Source organism: Triturus cristatus, chromosome 9 (genome assembly GCF_964204655.1).
Source record: "Triturus cristatus chromosome 9, aTriCri1.1, whole genome shotgun sequence".
In the NCBI taxonomy this organism is placed as follows: domain Eukaryota; kingdom Metazoa; phylum Chordata; class Amphibia; order Caudata; family Salamandridae; genus Triturus; species Triturus cristatus.
The window spans coordinates 841970300-841985987 of NC_140592.1; the positions used below are offsets into that span (position 1 = coordinate 841970300).

A 15688-nucleotide genomic window follows, 5' to 3' on the forward strand; every position below is an offset into this window, starting at 1 on the left:
GCCCTTTTAACATCTAACGTGTGTAGAGCCCTTTCTGCAACAGTTTGACGTTGCGAGAAAAAAAACGGTAATTCTACCGATTGGTTTAGATGGAAGGGGGAAATGACTTTGGGTAGGAATTTTGGGTTGGTACGGAGGACAACCTTGTTCTGGTGCATTTGGAGAAAAGGTTCTTGTATAGTGAGTGCTTGTATCTCACTGACCCTTCTAAGGGAAGTGATGGCTACAAGAAAGGCTGTTTTCCATGTGAGAAATTGCCGTTCACATTTATGCAAAGGTTCGAAAGGAGGTCCAATTAGCCTTGTGAGAACTATATTTAAGTTCCACACAGGTGAGGGTGGCACACTGGGTGGAATTATTCGTTTGAGGCCTTCCATGAAGGCTTTAATGGCAGGCACCCTAAAAAGTGATAGGTGCTGGCTATTCTGTAGGTAAGCAGCAATTGCTGCGAGGTGTAACCGAATGGATGTATATGCTAGGTTACACCTTTGTAGATGGAGCAAGTAACAGATGATGTGCTGTATAGATACGTCTAGAGGGTTGATTGTGTTGTTATGGCAGTAAACAACAAATCTTTTCCACTTTGCAGCGTAGCAGGCCCTAGTAGTAGGGCGTCTAGCTTCTCTGATAATGTTCATGCAGTCAGGGGGAAGGTTAAGGTACCCGAATTCTAGGATCTCAGGAGCTAGATCGCAAGGTTGAGCTGAGTTGGGTCCGGGTGCCTGATCTCTCCATGGTTCTGGGTTAGGAGGCATGGTGAGAGGTGTAACTTTTGGTGTGCCACTACCGAGAGTTCCAGCAGCGTGGTGTACCACGGTTGTCTGGCCCATGTTGGAGCTACTAGGATGAGTGTGAGGGAGTGCTGTTGTAGCTTTCGCAACACTAATGGAATTAGTGGGAGAGGTGGAAAGGCGTACGCAAATTTGCCTGACCAGTTCATCCATATCGCATTGCCTTTGGACAATGGGTGTGGGTATCTGGCGGCGAAGCTTGGGCATTTTTTGTTTTCGTGGGTGGCGAAGAGGTCTATCTGAGGATGCCCCCACATCTGAAAGAATGGGTGAAGAACCTGTGGGTGAAGTTCCCACTCGTGGATCTGCTGCGTCTGTCTGCTGAGCAGATCTGCCATGGTGTTTTGGACTCCTGGGACATGTTGGGCTAGGAGAAAGATTTAGTGTGGAATTGCCCATCTCCATATGCTCTGTGCTAGTTGAGAGAGCTGTGGAGAGTGTGTGCCCCCCTGTTTTTGAATGTAGTACATGGCAGTCATGTTGTCTGTGCGAATCAGGACTGCCTTGCCTGAAATCTGCGTCTGAAAGGATTTTAGGGCTAGAAAGATTGCCAGTAAATCCAGATGGTTGATGTGGAGTAACTTTTGTTGCGGCGTCCATGTGCCCTGCACTGTGAGGTGTAACAGATGAGCTCCCCAGCCGCAGAGCGATGCGTCTGTTAGGATTATTTGTGGATCCGGGTCCAGGAACGGTCGACCTCTGGAAAGATTTGTGGTGTTCCACCACTGCAGAGAGCGATGGGTGCGACCGTCTACCAACACCAGATCTGTCAGTTGCCCCTGGGCCTGGTTCCACTGGCGTGCTAAGCACTCCTGGAGTGAACGCATCTGGAGTCTTGCATGAGGCACTATGAAAATGCAAGAGGCCATCATCCCTATTAGTTGCATAAACACTCTGGCTGGGAGAGAGTGTTGAGGTATGAATCTTTGACGCAAAGCCTGGATGCTTGCAATCCTGGCAGGATTGGGATAGGCTATGGCTTTTGAGGTGTCTATGGTGGCACCGAGGTATTGCTTTGTGTGGGATGGTATCAGCTGGGACTTTTGGTGGTTCACCGTGAAACCTAGCTGGTGAAGTAGTTGGATTGTAGTGGCGGTGTGGTGTGCACATTGGTTGTAGGACGTGGCTTTTATTAGCCAGTCGTCCAAATATGGGAAGACGTGAATGTGCTGTCTTCTGAGGTGTGCCGCCACTAACGCTAGGCACTTGGTGAATACCCTTGGTGCTTTTGTGACCCCGAATGGAAGCACCTTGAACTGGTAGTGTTGCCCGTCCACTACAAATCTGAGGTACTTTCTGTGCGTATGGTGTACCGGAATGTGAAAGTATGCGCCTTTCAAGTCCAGTGTGGTGAGAAAGTCGTTCTGGGAGAGGAGCGGAAGTACCTGCTGAAGTGTTACCATGTTAAAATGGTCCGAATGTATGTAAGTGTTTAGAGGCCTGAGATCTAAAATAGGTCGTAGAGTCTCGTCTCTTTTTGGTATCAGAAAATACAGGGAGTAGACCCCTAAATTTTGCTGATTGGCAGGGACTTGTTCTATGGCATGTTTTTGTAGGAGGGAGGTTACCTCCTGCTTTAGTAACGTGGAATGTTCTTGTGACATTGGGCGTTGTCTGGGTGGAATGTTTGGGGGGGTAGATGTTAATTCTAGACAGTACCCTGAACGAATAATTTGGGTCACCCATCTGTGTGAGGTGATGGTCTCCCAGACGTGAAGGAAATTTTGTAGCCTGCCCCCGACCGGAGTGGGATGGTCTGGAGGGAGCAGGGGGGAAGTCATTGGGTAGGCGGTGTGGCAGAGCGGGCGGTATTTGTTTTGCTTCTGCCTTTGTTATTGCCCCGATATCCGCCTCTTTGATAACCCCTTGTGAAGGTGGATTGAGCAGGGGATTTGTAGGAAGTGGACGCGCTATCTGAGGAGTATCCTCTTGCGGTACCCCGAAAGGAAGAGCGGCGAAAGGAGCGTCTAGGAGGGTGTGACTGCAGGGCTCCCATAGATTTCACCGTATCTGTGTCCTTCTTTATTTTCTCCAGGGCCTCATCCACCTTTGGACCGAATAGATGTTCTTGGTCAAAGGGATGGTTTAGAATGGCGGCCTGTACCTCAGGCTTAAAGCCTGAGATTCTGAGCCAAGTATGACGGCGGAGGAGGAGGACACTAGTGTCAATGGCCCTGGAGGCTGTGTCTGCTGCGTCTAGGGCACATCTTATAGAGGTGTTGGTTATGGTTTTACCCTCTTGAATGAATTCATTGGCCCTATTTCTTTATTTTTCTGGAAGATGGTCTCTAACTCATCATAATGCGCTCTCTCGTATCTGGCCAATAGCGCTTGAGTGTTGGTGATACGCCATATATTGGCTGCCTGTGACGCAGTGCGCTTTCCTGACGCGTCTAGTAGCTTTGACTCCTTGTCAGGCGGTGGTGCTTCTCCTGACGGCTGGGAGTTTGACCTCTTCCGTGCAGTGGAAACCACTAGGGAATCCAGTGGCGCCGGCCCTTTGATATAGGCAGGATCTGTGGGGGCTGCTTTGTACTTCTCTATACGTGGGTTAATGACCCTAGCCCTTACTGGGTCTTTAAAAACCTCTGGTGCATGTTTAATTACCCCCTTGAGCATAGGTAGTATAGCGGTAGACCTATGTTGCGTATCAAAGGTGTCGAGGAGGAAATCCTCCTCTACCGGGTCAGTGTGTAGCTCTACCCCATGATAATGTGCCGCCCTCTGAAGTAGGTGATGGAAACCTAATGAGTCTTCCGGTGGTGATGGCCTGGATGGGTAAAGGACATCTTGTGGGACATCTGGAATGTCTGGATTATTATAGTCGTCCCAAGGGTCTGGGGATCCTGTAGGGGTGGGGTCTTGTGGCACATCCCCTGGATAATATGGGTCCCCCTGATCATCATCGTCTGGAGGCGGGGTCGGTGAGCGATGAGGTGGGGTGGAGAAGGTGGAGGGGGCGGAGGTGGAGAGGGTGGAGGAGGTGGAGGAGGTGGGGAAGGAATTCTGAAAGGGGAGGTAGCAGAGTCCTTCCTCTTTGGAGGTGGAGGCGGAGCCGGTTTTTCCAAGTGTCTCTTTTTAGAAGAGAGAGTCAAATGTCCAGTTTTTGGATCCTTGGTAAGTCTTTTTCGGTGCCGAAGTGTGTTTTTCGGCACCGCTGGCAGGCTGGCTCGAGCCCGAGCCACCGGAAGGCTTATGTGGCTTCTTCACCGGGCCCGAAGGTGGGGTCTTTGAAGCAGTGTCTTTGGTCTTGCTTAGGCCCGAAGGCGAAGGCGTGACCGGAGCCTTTAAGGGTGTCGGCGTGGGTGTGGGAGGGGGTATGGTACTCAAAACCCTCTGCGCCGGGGTGATGTCCTCCACATCCGAGTCGTCGGTTTCGGAAGCACTGACGAGGTCTTCTTCTTCGGTGTATTGCTGTGCCGGAGCTTCGGCGTCGTACCCGAAGATGTCGACTGGAGCGGAGGTCGAGGCGTGCGCCATGTTGCGTCTGGCCCTTCGATCTCGAATAGTCTTTTTCGATCTAAAATACTTGCAGGCGGGACAGTCTCGAGCCTCGTGTTCAGGGGAGAGGCAGAGGTTGCACACCTCATGAAGATCGGTGTGGGGGAATTTGGACCCACATCTCGGACACTTCTTGAATGGAGTTCTTTCCATCAGCCGAGACCGGAGCTGGGATAGGCCCGAAGGCCGCCGTCGACGACTGGAATCGAAGAAGTGTCGAAGAGAAGGTGATTGAGGAGATCTGGATCTGAAGAATACCGATGAGCGAGGATTTTGCGTCGATCGTTGAACTTGAAAAGTTCGGAACCGGAGCGCGAAGTATTACATCCGAGCCCGATGGCAGAAAAAAACAATCTGAGGATGGAGCCGAAGCCCATGCGCAATACGAACCAAAGGAGGAGTCACCGACCTCGTGACTTCCAAAGACTTTCCAAGCGGAAAAACAAACTGCAAACATCCGGGCCCAACACCAGATGGCAATCTATGCAAAAGTGTGTAATCTGCAGCTCATATGCCTCGAACAAATATTTTAGCATAACAAGTTTGAATGCATTTAACTATCCACATAGAAATTCCATTCTTTGAAATAGGATTTCCAGTGTGAGAAGGTGAGAAAACAATGAATAATTGCTTGGTTTTCCTAAATGCCATTGTTCTGTCGACAGAATACATTAAAGTGTTTTTAACATCGGCAGTATGTAGGGCTCTTTCTGCAACTGAATCAGGCTGAACTTTGAGAAGAAACTTTAGGTTTGTTCTGAGCACAACCTGGTCTATATGGAATTGGAAAAGAGTTTTTTCCAAGGTTTGTGCCTGGAGCTCACTGACACGTCTGAGTGAAGTGATTGCTATCAAGAAGACTTCTTTCCAAGTTAAGTATTGGAGTTGGCATGAATGTAGTGGCTCAAATGGATGCCCCATTAGCCTTGTTAGTAAAAAATTTAAATACCATGCTGGGGCAGGTGGGAGTTTAGGGGGGGAATTACTCTTTTAAGTCCCTCCATAAATGCTTCAGTGACTGGTATTTTGAATAAAGATAAATTTTGTCTATTTTGCAGATAGGCTGCAATGGCAGCAAGGTGTAGACGTATTGAAGTGTAGGCTAAATCTGATGGTTGAAGATGCAGCAGATAAACAATTGTTTGTACCTGCGTCTGTCAAGGGGTAACATTTTGCTGCTGGCGGCAATAAAGTACATTTCCATTTAGCAGAGTAGCATATTCTAGTTGTAGGTCTGCAAGCTTTGGTAAGGATGTTCATACATTGTTGTGGAAGGTTTAGATATCCAAATTCTGTGACTTCAGGAGCCATATGGCAAGTCTTTTTTTTTTATTTTTTAAAGTTTTTTATTGAAAAAAGGCATGCCATATAGGCTACACAGTAGTATTCAAGATGGCAATTAATGTTGTACATAAAATGGAGTTTTAAACATGCAGCATAAAGTGACATTGACGGTCTCAGATGTACGAAACTAGGTTCAACCGATAACATCTTCTCTGGGTCTCGGAGGTTCACAAATACCTCCCCTTGGACATTCGAGTGCCACCATATTTGCGTCCATTTGTTCGGGCACCCCCTGGCTTCATTGATGGACTTCTCCGTCACCATACACCAGTCCATATTGTTGCCCCAATCTAGGCGGGTTCTGTGCCCTCCACAAACAGGCAATATTCCTTTTCGCAACCATCATCCCCAAAGTGACCCATGTTCGTTCCCTGGAGTTCAAATCAGTAGGGTATCATATATTCAACAGTGCCAATTTAATATTACAGTGGATCTGTTGCCCCAACACTTCCTCCATCGGACGCACAATCCCCTCCCAGAAGCTCTGTATCACTGCACATCCCCAGAGTGTATGGATAAAGGTCCCCTGCTGACTACATTGTCGCACCATCGAGTAACCCATGCTAACCATCAGTGGCCACGACAAGTAGGATCTGTGGAGAAGCTTCAACTGCGCCAGGCGCAGCCGAGAGGAGATGGCCACTGCCGCCTGCCACTCTTCATCTTCTAGACCCGCCACATCGTGGTCCCACTTGGCTCTCAAGCGGGTCAAAGGATCCGCCATATTGTTAATGAGTTTTTTGTAGAGGAGTGAAATAGCCTTCTCCGATAGTTCACCGTCTAAGATCCCATCTTCGAGTGGAGAGGATTCAGGGAGCTCACTACCCCTGAGAAGCACAGCTAGTAGGGCATGTCTAATTTGGAGCTATCTGAAGTATTCAGACTGGGCCAGGTCGTATTCTTGCTGTAACTGGGGAAAGGGGACCACATCACCTGACTTCCATAAATCACCCACTTTGGAGATGCCTATGAGATCCCACCTATCGAAGCCCTTCGAGCAGATCAGTTTCCCTAATTGTTCACTGTACAAGAGTGGCGTGGCCTGTGTGAGTTTTCCTTCTCAGCCCAGACTCCTAGCCGCCACCCTCCACTCATGCACCACATGTCCAGTAGGCCCAGTCAGAGCCGGTTTCAAAGACCGTACATAAAGAGCACCCTCAAAGCCACCACCCGGAAGGAGCAACCTGTCGATCTGAAAAGCGGGGTCCCCATGTGGTCTGTACATGCATTGGTTGATTGCTGCGAGTTGCGATGCCCAATAATACCTCCTAATGTCTGGAAGCCCAATGCCCCCATCATACCATCCTAGCATGAGCTTGTGTGTTGCGATACAAGGTGGTTTACCCTCCCACAGCAAGTCCCAAATGACAACGTCGATGTCTTTGAAGTACGAGGGGGCGAAAGGAAGTGGGGTGTTCTGCAATGCATATAAGAGTCTGGGAAGGGACATCATTTTGAATAGGGCCGCTCGTCCCAGAAGGTTCAGCGGAAGCGATTTCCAGTGGTGGACGTCAGATTTAAGATGCACTAGAGGCGGCAGGAGGTTACAAGTGTAGAATCTAGATAGATCTTTAGAGACCCAAATACTTAAAGCCATCAGCTGCCTCCACCAATTGGCAACCCCGAGGGAGGGAAGGCCGTTTGCCATAAAGGACATACAGCACCGATTTAGACCAATTTATTGTATACCCTGCAAACCTACCAACGACGTGGAATATGTCTAGGACCAGATTTAGGAAGGCCGCCGGGAGGCCAGATAAAGCAAGATATCGTCCTCATACAGCGATATGCGGTCCTCCCAGCCTGACGACCATTTAAGGCCCCTTATGGCGGGGTCCTGGTGAACCCATGTCGCCTAAGGCTCCAAGGCTAAGGCGCAGAGAAGCAGAGACAGGGGCCAACCCTGTCTGGTGCCCCTGCCGAGAACAAACACTGGAGATTTCCTATTATTAACGACTACTTGGGCGAGTGATTGATGGTATAAGAGCCGCACCCAGTTAATAAATTCGAGCCCGAAGCCAAGTTTACGAAGAACTGCGAACATATAGGGCCATTCGATGGTGTCGAACGCTGAGGCAGCGTCAAGGGATACCACGACCGCGTCTTCCCTAATCGTGTCAACCCGGCACAATATACTGTGGAGCTGACGCAAGTTGAGAGAGGTATTTCTAGCGTGCATTAATCCCGATTGGTTCGGATGGACCAGGCGGGCGAGAACCCCGTGCAGGCAAGTGGCAAGAACCTTTGCTAGGATTTTGGCTTCGCAGTTAAGCAGCAAGATCGGCCGATAAGATGAACACTTGTTAGCTGATTTGTCCACTTTGTGGATTACGACAATATTGGAGAGTCGCTGGTCCTCAGGAAGGATACCCTCTTTTTTTACTTTCACGGTACATTTCGGTGAGATAAGGAGACTTCTTGCTCGCCGTGAGCTTGAATAACTAAATGGGGAGACCGTTAGGGGCCGATGCTTCCCCCACCCCCCCCCAAGTCTTGTATTGCTTTTTCTACCTCTGCGACAGTGATGTCGCAGTCGGAGCACTCCTCAGTAAGCAACGGCATCCAGATATCGTGTAGAAGCAAGGAAGCCTCGTCCTCCGTATGCAACGTGTGGGATGTGCAAAGTGACTGATAGTAGTGGCCGAAAGCATCCACGATATCCTGTGGTGCGGTGAGGCAAGAGTGCGAGTCTGTTTCTATCTCGACCATGACCCGTTGGGCCCTATCTCTGCGATCCAGCCAAGCCAATAATTTACCAGACTTGTCGCCCACGTCGTAGATTCTGCTGAGCGTGACCCTATAGTATGTCTTGGCGGCCTCCGTCGCTAGGTCAGAGAATTCCTTGACTTTTATACGCAATTTCTGGCAAATTTCCGCCGAGTCTTGCGTCCGTACGGCATCCTCCATGTTCAAGATTTCACCCTCTAGGCGCGTCACGTCTGCTGCCTTCTCCCTGCACTGTCTGGCGATCTGGGCCGACACCACCCCCGTATAACGACCTTGTAGGCCTCCCAGAGCGTAACCTTCGAGTCAACCGACCCTTCATTTTCCTGAAAGGAAAGTTCAGACTCGTCTAGGACCTTGTCCCTAGTCTGGGAGGCCATGAGGTACCAGGAGTTGATCGGGGCAATACGGCCAACTGTGGGCTTGCCCACCTCTAGGCGACACTGAATAGGTGACTGATCAGAAAGCAAGGTGCTGTACGTCCCTGGCGATGTGGAGCTGATGCGCTAGCGTCAGTACGTAGTCGATACAGGACATACTGCCAAGAGGGTTTGAGAGATCGGTGTACTGTAGTTTGGCGGGTGCAAGCTGCTCCACACATCCACCAGGCACATTGCTCCCAAAATGCTGTGGATCGCCTGCCGGAGGGCGGTAGAGCCCTCAGGGGCCAGCGGTCGAGGGAGTCTGAGACAATAGAGTTAAAATGGCCCCCAATCAACAATCTGCCATTGGGTAAGTTCAGGAGGAGGTTCCCAAGATCTATGAAGGCCTGAGTGTGTAATCCCGGTGGTATGTAGACAGAAGAGATTGAGGGTGTGCCCCTCCAAGTCCCGGAGACAGCCACAAATCTAGCCAAAACGTCTGTGTGGACCAAATCAACAGTCAAGGGGAACGACTTCCGGACCAATATACCCACACCCCGGGAACCAGAGCCGAAGGCCGAGTGGGCCACCAGGTGGAAGCCCCAGCGAGACAGGGCCTTGCAGGCATTCGCAAGCAGGTGGGTTTCCTGTAGGAGAACTACATCCGGGGAGTGACGTTTTAAAAATCTGAGAACTACTCTGCGCTTGATCTTATCTCCCAGGCCGCTAACATTCCACAACAGCAACTTGAGCTCCTGTCTAATCGTTGTGCCCATCACCTCTTCTTAAGAGTACACTCAGTCGCGGAGGAAACCCACTGTGGAGGACCCCAGGAGGAGACATTCCCATAGACCCCCGGACCATCACAAATATATATACCAAGAGTATGGAACCCATACCAGTCAATACCTGCAGCCTGTCGAACATGCCATACCTAAACAGAAAAAAACAACAACACAACTTAGAACAATTCCGCCCCCCATCCCCAGCAAGTGCCCAGAACTCGCTAGCCGAGATCCCCCTCCCTGCCTCCGGGCATGGCAGTGTCAGAACTTCCCGCCCACCCAAACTTGCAGAGTGCCTATCACCCACCCCTCAAACTTGTGGGTGCGTGTAATCAACCGGGCACCCGCCCCTTAGATATGGGCAACTGGTAATCAATATCAAAACACTTTATGCCCATCACTATGAAATCTAGAAATCATGGATCAAGAGCAGTTCACTCTCAGAAAGGGTCCTGACCGCAACTCAGTTTCGGCGAGGAGTGGAAAGTTTCCCAGCCCTCAAAGAGTAAAACATACAGACAAGTCACTGAGACCCTACAGACGGCACCTCCAGTTCCCCAGGCTGCGAGTCGCCATCAGATCCATCAGTGCCCTTATCGTCCCTCGGGCACGGTTGCCCTTTCGGCCCACAGTGTGCTAGTCCCAGGTGAAGAACCAAGCTTTCCCATTCGATTCTACCCTCAGCTTGGCCGGAAAGAGCATGGCATATTTCAGGTCTTTTTCACGAAGTGCTATCTTGACGTCGAGGAAGCTACGGCGCTGTCTCTGTACTTTAAGGGTGAAGTCCGGAAAAAAAGGTGACCCTGCTATTTTGGAAGTCCAATGGGGGCGCTGATCTGGCCGTTTGAAGGATGATGTCTCTGTCCCTTAAGTTAAAGATCCCAGCCAACAAGGGCCGTGGAGGGGCACCTGGTTTAGGCCTGCCGCCCAGTACCCTGTGTGCGCTCTCCACAGAAAAGAAATTGGATAGGCAGCTTGGTTTGAGGTAGGTAGTGATCAGTTCCTCCACGAACAGGTCCGGTGCCGGCCCTTCTGCCCTCTACGGGACTCGCAGGATGCGGACGTTGTTACATCGAGAGCAACCCTCATAGTCGTCCAGCTGCACCTCTAGCTTGTCGGTGTGGGCCCGGAGGTCGTTCATCTTGCGCTGTAGGTCAGACGTATCCTCGACTAGGGAGCTCGCTTTAATTTCCACATCCTTCAGTCGGGTGTTCATGGAGCGCATGTTCGCACAAATGAGGGAGACTTAAGAGGATACAGAATCGATCCACAACTCCAACGAGGTACGTACAGACAATGGCAACGAGAATGTCCTGCAACGTGGGTTCTTTCACCTCTCCTCCGGGTCACATCCGCTCCCTTGCGGCTGCATCCGCCTCCGGCTCTACCCCAGGGGCCTTGTCCCATGCAAATTTACTCAGCTTGGCCTGGACCCTGACCTCACGCCACAACCTCCAGTCATGGCCCAGCTGTCGTTAACCAAACGTGACCAGGGGGATCAGGGATGGGACTGGGTCAATGTCCCCCACGATCACAGTCAAACGTCAGTGGAGCTCCTTCTCGGGGGCTATGGACAACGATGCGGGCCAAGGGCCTTCCGGGAGCAAGCAAAGGTCTCGGGTTGTGAAAGGAGCCCCCGAATGACAAGGCAGCAAGTCCTCTGCCAAGCCACAAAGGAGTATCCCAGCTATGCGCGATGGACTGGGCAGCGCAAGCCCGATGAAGTGTGGAAGCGGCGGTGCCAAAACTTGCAGTCCAGCTAGTGTGGTTTCCCCTCAATTCCTCACAGCACACTCCCGGCTGTGAGGCCTCACAGCAGTGCGTTGCGCATTCTCAGGGGTCCCATTGTGCTCGCTGCCTCCGGTAACTACCACCTCTACGCCCCTGGGTCGCCGTGGGAAGGTGCCGCATATGACCAGGGAATCTTTTCATCGTCCTATACCGTGACCCAGCACCCAAGGATTACACTCAATTTAAAAATAAGCAAATCATTCATGGACATTATAACAAGTGGAAAACAAGGGTTGTTTGCTACATTGGGATATAAGAAATTTGGACTTTTAACATTGTATTAAGTTTCAAACTCGATATGTGATTTTTATCGTACACATGCTAAATATTGTTAACAACGTTGGTATAGAAACGGCACATTTGATTGACATCTCAGGGAAGAGCGGGGCATTCTATATGTATTACCAAGGGAGGTTTCATAACAGCAAGTACACAAATTAATAAAGATTTGGTTCAGGAAGGTTAACTGACAGACAGGGTGATTTGTGGGGAATGTAGTTTTTCAACAGAGTATAATGGGCGGGTTGAAACCTGTGATCAATCAGGTGGGAACAATCATTACGTATAAATTGTGTTGCATCACGTGGGAGGGTAAAACGAACCGAACCGAACCGAACGGGGAAGGTGAAATGCGTTATGTTTGCATCTGAATGGATATTTGAGGTATGGAGGATCACCTTATCAATTTCAGTTTATGGTTATTGCAGAATATGGAGGATGTTGGGAGGTTGATAACTATCTGGTCAAATTTGGTAATTAATTGTGAAAGCGTTCAGTTGCGCTTTCGTAGAGGGAAAGTGTCTTTTTCATGGGAGTTTGGAGAACTGGGAAGAGAAGATGTAATGTTGTGAATACCAAGTCCATATTAGTGTAATGGCAATTCCTTTTGTTTTTTAACTTTACAGAAAAGAACCCCTGACGAAGGGCAGTAATCGCCCGAAATGCATTGGGTTAAACTTCTGACATTATTCGGAGCTTGGGATTTTAACATGCTGTATCTAAGGCGTTTGGGCATTGTGCAGCACTTGAAAATTGGAATCACCTTGTTCTATAATTTCAACGAATGTACATAAAATGAATCTTATGTGAGAAAACGTGGTGGACATTGAATACATTTGGTTTACGAGGATTTCATTACCTCCATTGGCACGATGCATCCTGGGTCTGATATCATCAATATCACGCAACCGTTTTGATTCTTGCAGTGGTCTCACATGTAGTTGTGCATGTGGAACTACTGCGATGCAAGATGCCATCATGCCTAAAAGGCGCATGACTTCCCTGTTTGAAACTGTTAGACTAGAGTTTGAATGTTTTGAATTCTGGCTGTATTTGTGTATGCTAACCCTAATTGCGTGTTTAGAATGGCCCCCAAGGATGGTTGTATTTATAACTGTTAGAGATGCCTTTTTTGCATGTTGATGGTAAACCCTAGACAATGTAGTAGGCGGATTGTCTTTTGGGTATGTTGACTGAAATTTGGGAGTTGTTGGCTTTTATGGGCCAATCACCCAAGTATATGAATGTTTTCTCTGCACAACTACTGCCAGGTATTTGTGAATACCCGTGGTAAGCCCTTTGAATTGATAGTGTTGTCCTTAGAAGACAAATCGTAGGTATTTGCAATGGTCAGGATGAATAGGTATATGAAAGTAGGCATCCTTGAGATCAAATGCGGACATGAAATCACCCTTTCGTAGTAAGGGCATTACTTTCTGCAGGGAAAGATTGTAGTGATTTATAGACCGGAGGTCTAAAATGAGTGAAGTTACACATCATTTTTGTGAATGAGAAGGTATAGTGAATATACTCCTGCTCCTGGATGTTGAGGTTGTACTGGCTCTATGACTCCTTTTAGTAAAAGAGCTGTTATTTCCTGCTTGAGCAGAAGTTAGTGTTGTATGGGAAGTTTGTGTTTGCGCAGTGGAATGTTTGGAGGAGTTGTGTTGAGCTCCAGACAGTCAACATGTTGGATAATGTCCAACACCCATTGGTCTGTTGTAATGGTTTGCCATTATAGAAAGAATTGTTGTAGACATCCCAAAACAGGTGTTAGATGATCGGAGGGGAATGGGGAGGGAGCCATTGGAGGAAGTGTTTGCGGTACGGGTGTTATTTTCTCATCCACGCCCTTTGTAATTATTTAGTACCTCTGTAGAAGCCTCTATAGGTTGATGTTTCCCCTTTGTTGGATTTTATAGGTGTCTGTTGATGCAGGTTTGGTAACTTGTTTAAAATTGGGGTGACGTAATGACCCACAAAAGGAGGGTGACTGCATGGCACCCATAGACTTTGCGACATCTGTGACCTTTTTCATCTTTTCTAGGGCTGAATCTACCTGTGGTGCAAAAAGGTGCTCTTTATCAAATGGTAGATTAAGGACAACTTGCTGAACCTCCGTTTTGAACCCAGAAACATGCAGCCAAGCAGGTCTTCGCAATAGTATGCTTGTGTTAATGCCTCTTGCTGCTGTGCCAGCAGAATCTAGAGAACAGTTAATCAAATTATTTGTAATGAGTTTGCCCTCATTTTTTGGTCTATGCCCCCGCTTTTTATACTAGTCTGGGAGATGTTGGAGGAGCCCCTCCATTTCGTCCCAGTATGCTCTGTCATACTGTGCTAATAAGGCCTGGCTGTTTGCTATTCGCCATTGATTAGCCGATTGTGCACCCACCAGTTTACCAGATGCATCAATTAATTGTAGTTTTGTTTGGGGGAGCTGCAGCTCCTGTTGACTAATAGTTTGTCCTCTTCATTGCATTGGCACCACTAATGAGCCGGGGGTTAACTGGCCTCTGATGTAATTGGGGTCAGATGGTGCTGCCTTATATTTTTTGTCAACCCTGGGTGTTATAATCCTTGCTCTTACAGGATCTTTGAAAACGTTATCCGTGTGACCTAGAACTCCCTTAAGCATGGGAAAATATTGTGAGCCTCTTTGGGCACTGGCGAAGATGTCACAAAGGAAGTCATCCTCTACTGGGTCCTCATGTAAGGGCACCTGGTGGTATTCTGCAGCTCTAGCTATTAAATCTTGGTAAGCTGAAGCATCACCTGGTGGGGATGGGCAGGCAGGGTAGATGTCTGGGTCAGTACCCCTCCCCCCCCCCCCCCCCCCCCCGGATCTAAATTATTTGCACTCCAAGTATCTGTTGGATGTGTAGCCTCTCCTAGGCTGTATAAAAGGATTAATAGCAACCTCAAAAGCCAGTTGTCTTTGGGTATTGGAGGCTTTGCCGGTTGCACAACTATTTTCTTTGTATCGGGCTGAATTTGTAATGTCTTTTGCCTCTGATTGGGCCATTCTTGCGTTGTCTCGAATTAGCTCAGGTGTTTTTTTTGGTCCAAATTGGTGCATTTTGTTGCCGATGCCTGTTCCAGTACTTGGGTGGTCGGCGTCTAAGAACTGTGTGCTTTTGATTTCGGTACTGTGGATATGCTTTGGTGTGTTGGTTCTGAAGCAGAATTTGCTGTTGGCCGAAGTTTCAATGCAGAAGGCGAGGCGTCCGAATGTAGTTTGGTGCGCGCAATGACTTTTGTGCAGTGGCGCACCGTGAACAGGTTTTTTGGCCGGAGCAGAATTTTTGGGCTTCGGATTGGGGGCATTTGCACTCCCGTTCTGACGATCTTCTGAAGACTCCAAGTGGATTGTGTCTTTTCCTGTGTTGAATTCGGAGCTGGAGTCTTGTATGGCGATGGACTCTACCACTGCTGCTGAGGCATATTCTACCTCCTCTTCTGACTGGCCAAAGATATCCAGTGTGTAGTCTTTGCGCTGCATTTCTAGAGGCAGTGCATGTTGGTCCCAAAGGATCTTCTTAGATCGAAAGAACCTGCAGTCCTCGCATGTATCTTCTCGATGAGCGGGTGAGAGGCATATGTTATAGACCAAGTGTTGGGTGGGATGGAGGTATTTAGAATGACAGTTTGAACAAAAGTGGAACAGAGTGTATTCCATCTGCAGCGCATTTCCAGTTTGAGCTGGACGAAGGTAAAAACGCCCAGGCGGGCGTGGCCCGAAGGCTGCTACGGTGACTCGAGTGATTCGACGTGGCGGATTGATTTTGTGCTTGAGGTGGAAAAGAACTACGTGATCAAGACCATACCATTGAGTTAATTGAAATACCTGTGAACCGAAGGGAAGCTGAGATAATCTCGTTGGAGCGCTAGTCAATGCCCATGTGCAGTATCACAGAGAGGAGAAGTCACACACCCTTGTAACTCAAAACACATTCTTAGAAGAAAAACAATTTGCAGTTATCTGAGCCCAACAGTAGAAGGCAGAATTATACACATCATGTGTATCTACAGCAACATAGGCCTCGAACATTCAGATTTTCTGGAGTAAAGCCAGAAAGAAATTATTCTGGATTTTCCCTTCTTATACACT

General features: G+C 48.8%; 1 protein-coding gene across 2 annotated transcripts in view; it reads right to left on the bottom strand.

Annotated features, from left to right (window-relative positions):
• The window catches only part of ZFYVE21 (zinc finger FYVE-type containing 21), a 215742-nt gene that overhangs the window by 43427 nt on the left and 156627 nt on the right, over positions 1 to 15688 (bottom strand). The gene's annotated exons all lie outside the window — the stretch shown is intronic.